The sequence below is a fragment of the Alligator mississippiensis genome, chromosome 7, assembly GCF_030867095.1.
Source record: "Alligator mississippiensis isolate rAllMis1 chromosome 7, rAllMis1, whole genome shotgun sequence".
NCBI lineage: Eukaryota > Metazoa > Chordata > Crocodylia > Alligatoridae > Alligator > Alligator mississippiensis.
This window is the reverse complement of record NC_081830.1, coordinates 17,146,458-17,150,875: the sequence shown is the minus strand read 5'-3', so window position 1 is coordinate 17,150,875 and position 4,418 is coordinate 17,146,458. Positions and strand designations below refer to the sequence as shown.

Here is a 4,418-nt window from a genome sequence, read left to right as displayed (position 1 = left end):
CCGAGGGAAGTTCAGAACTTACACATTTAAGCACCATCTGAGCTGTGGTTTCATACAATCATAGAAAAATAGGGCTAAGAAGGACCTCGATAGGTCATCTAGGATCTAAATGTTGTGTTTAGGTGCCTGACCTGATAGGTGCATAAAATGACAATGTATCATCACCTTACTGTCTGAACAGCATATTACAGAAAGCATCCTACAATGCTTTGTCTCATGATCATATAGGAGTAACACCATAGGTTTCAGAGAAAGGGGACAGTAACCCCATCACAGTCCACATTTTAATGTCCCAAGGAAGAAGTCGTTTTCCTGTGATCTGTATCAGCATTTGGTTTTAGGATGATGGTTGTTTTCTGAGGTGGAAACAAATGTGAAGAGGAGAATTTCAAAAGAAAAGCCTTTGCTAAGGGAACATGACAGATTACCAGTATTTTGAGAATACAAGTGTGAAAGTACAGCTCTGTCCTCATTTAATGTCCTTCCTACAGGTCTACTTTAAGAACACAGAATGAATCGGAAGAACTTCACTAACACGGTGAAAGGATTTGTCTTTGTGGGTGTCTGTCAGAGCTCTGAACTGCCGTGCTTCCTCTTCCCGGCCTTCCTTATAGTCTACATTGCTACCTGGTTTGATAGCCTCACTATCACCTCTATAGTCATTTGCACCTGCCACCTTCATATGCCTATGTACTTCTTGCTCACCAAGTTGGCTTTCCTGGTTACCTCTTCAAGTCCCCAGTGACTGGCCCCATGATGCTGAGGGACATCCTGTCCCCACACAAAACCATCTCATTTCATAGGGGCTTGATACAGATATTTTTCTTCCACTTCTCAGGAGGCACCTCAGTCTTCCTCCTCATAGTAATGGCAGATGACTGATATGTGGCCATCTATAAACCATTACGGTACTTGACCATCATGAACCAGGGGGTTGCATATGGCTAGTGATTGGGGCATGGGTGGGTGGCTTTGTCCATTCTAGTGTCCAAATCGCACTGATCTTTCAGTCGCCTTTTTGTGGACCCACTCTGCTGGATACTTTCTACTGTGATGTCCCATGGGTCATGAAACTTGCTTGCACAAAAACCCATGTGATAGACTTGGCGATCATCTCCAACAATGCATTTGTAATCTCTGGGGCCTTCTTTGCATTACTAATTTCCTATACTATCATCTTGGGCAAGGTAAGAAAGCATGTTGTGGAAAGGAAGCACAAAGCCCTTTCCATGTGTACTGCACAGATTACATTGGTGTGCTTGCATTTTGGACCTGGCATGTTCATTTTATGACAGACCCTTCCAGAAATTCACAGCGGGTAAGGCAATCTCTGTGCTCTACACAGTGGCCATCCCCACAGTGAAACCGGTGATCTACACACTGAGGAGTGCCAAAATAAAACATGCCATTCAGAGGTTACTGTGGACAGTCCTGTTCTCAGGAAGGAAATCAGAGCCTTCATTTGTTGAATAGTCCCTGTGTTTCCCACTTTGCAAAACTTTTCAGGTTAAGATATAATAACTATCATGATGATAGTATCAATATTGCTAACAATAATGATAGGAATAACCGTAATACATGAGGTCAGCATCTCAAAGCCTTCTTACATGGTTTGTATACATCTAGTATAATATTTTAGTTTTTTCCAGTCATGCAAGTGGCTATTTCTTCATCCACTCAGTCACACGCCCTCCACCTTTCTCCCTGCCCCACATATTTCTTACAAAACTTCCACTATTATCTGTTCAGAGACCAGCCTCGTGAAAGTGCTAGAGAAGCCCCTGGGTGGTTACTGACCCGTGATGTGGTGGGTCAAGTACTTTGCTGGGCCGTCAACGAGACCTAGGTTCAACCAACTCTGGGCAAGGGGGCCTAAAACTTGCATCTTTCTACTTTGCTGGTGACTACTTAGTGACTGAGGGCAAAACATGAGAGACTTTCCTCTCCCATACATTCTTCCTTTGTTTCTGTGTACAGGTCCCAATAGTCATGGTTTATGGTTGATGTTTTCAGACTTCTAAGGCCACTATGGATCCATCAGGGGTTCAAGTGCCTGCCCCGGCTTTTTACCCAGCCAATGAATCCCCTTCTGGCTGTGCCATGTCTGCAAATGTAGGCAGTTGGTGATGCAGCTAGGAATGACATTCCTTGCCTGCATGTAATTGCACAAGGTAAAAGTCTCCACTGGCTTTACTGGAGGGAAACGTCCCTCCTAGAGAACTGAAGATCTGCCTCTGAGAGTAATTGAGAGCTGCCCTTTGAAATGTGTGGGGGATCTGGGTGCCCCTATAAGCAAACGTAGTATGCAAGTCCTTCCTGAAATACTCAACATTATATCTATAACCTGATCTCTCTTTCCTTGAAGTCAGGTCTCTGAAAACCTGTCTCCGTCTCAATAAACTAGCATAGCCTCAAGATCGCATTGTATGATTAATGCATCGGTTGTCCCAGTCTTTACAAGTCTGCTAGATCTGTGATTGTAGAACCAGGTGCCTCTGAAAGTATTAAAAATATTACAACAAGGTCAAATTTCAGCCATATTTGTTTCCTACCCAACAGGAAAATTAGATCTAGTTCTCAGAATCAGACAGACCCCCAACCTTTCCACTTATCTATTTTCTAACTCTGGATGTAGCATAGGTACTAAGATTAAAGTTTCTCTAAAACCCCTTTCAGGTTTTCCTGTCTGGATCAAAAACATTGCCACTTTGGAGGTTTGAAATTCTGTCTGAAGAAACTAAATTAGAAACTTTAAAGAATGTCTTCCTTCTCCAATCCAAAGAGATCGGGTTTGCCAAATGGGTTTTGGTGAAGAGCTGCCTGATACTACAAGATGGGATATATGAAACACGGGAAAAAGTCCCCATTTTAATGGTCCCTCTAGAAGACGCACAGAACTCGGGTTGCTACAGACGCTGGAAGACAAATCTGCCTGTGGGATAACAGCAGGAGAGAAAAACAATTAGGACGTCCGGGTTTTGTATGGCAGTTCCTGATGTGGAATAGTATGCCTTGGCTCTGCGTGTGGGCAATTGTTAATCAATTAGCCACACATGCAGCCAGTCAATTTTTCAACCATTTAACATTGAAAATGAATAGAACATGAAACTATATTACATCAGAGCAAGATGTGAGGCACACACCTGAGTTGGAGCACATCTCTTCCTAAGGTTAACAAAAAGCCCAGAAATAACAGCGATGGGATCATCTTTAGTGCTTTGAATGAAATCATGTCCAAGCTTTAATTGACATGGCACTTGTGGGGAGAAAGCTACCTGGACTCTAAAACTAGGTTACATTTGGGTAGAAACAATTTGTAGCTGTTGACTTAGTATGGCTGGTTTCATGCCAATTTATCTACATGGTCTTTGTGTCTGTCTGTCTATCCATCCCATATCCAAACCTCTTATCAATATAGTTATCTAGTCTGGCTGGTCACCAGTAATACAGAAGATGATAGGATTTTTGAAACTGTGTGGATGCTAGGTGATGAAGTTTCACTGAGAGCTGAAATAACTTGGTCTTTCTAATTCTCTAAGACAGTTCTGAAATTTCCACTTGGAGCGTCTGCTTTAAAGGTTGTTCGAAAGGCAAGGGTTCCTTAGGCTGGTATCTTTTATTGGATCAACTATGCAATTGGAATAAAGCTTTCAAATGCAAGGCTGTCAATACTCGGTTGACTAGATGACCTATCACTTAACTCTGAGGCTGCTTTTGAAACCCTGCCTGAACTGAGTGCAGGATAGTTTCTGAGGTCTATGTTAAAATCCTTTAAATGTGATTGATGAAAATACATTGTTAGCCCTTTGTGTTAGTCCAAACCCAGAGAGTGAGTTCAGACTGAGATCCAAGATTGCTATGTCTCCTCCTCTTTTTCATCATTGCCAGCAACAAAGTTTCCTGCTTGCAGACTCACGAAGTCAGTACTGAGGACAAAGTCTCATCCCCACACAATCTAACTTGTTTTCTACGGGCAAACATCTTGCCTTCATTCTCTGCAGTGGTGATTCCAGGGCAGGAATATGCATGGCCATCTCTGCTCTCAGGGACCCCTTTGCAGATTTATGTACTTCCCACTGCAGCCCCCAGTGACCCTCATGCAAACTATTTGGACCAATCTGAGTGACTGGAAAAGAATGAACAATTATTTTCATTGCATATATTCATACTTGGCAAATGGAGTAATGCCAGCTCCTATTCCTGCATGCTTAAAAAATGAAGAAAAAAAAAATCATTCAGTGTAGAAAAAAATCACACTCTGAATACAACATGGAGAATGGGTGAGCTGAGCAAGAAGCTATCTTTTTAAGCAGAGACGTTGGAATCAATTAGCTGTATTTGCAAGTAGAAAAAGGTTATTAAAGGTAGATCAGATTCTGAAAACATCTAAAGGGTGTGCGAGTGCTAGCTGTTTGCAG

The 4,418-nt window shown here is 42.3% G+C and overlaps 1 pseudogene; it reads left to right on the top strand.

Moving 5' to 3' along the window:
* The first annotated feature begins 309 nt into the window (after nucleotides 1–309).
* Nucleotides 310–1,473, top strand: LOC132251891 (olfactory receptor 4D9-like; annotated as a pseudogene).
* Nucleotides 1,474–4,418: the final 2,945 nt, after the last annotated feature.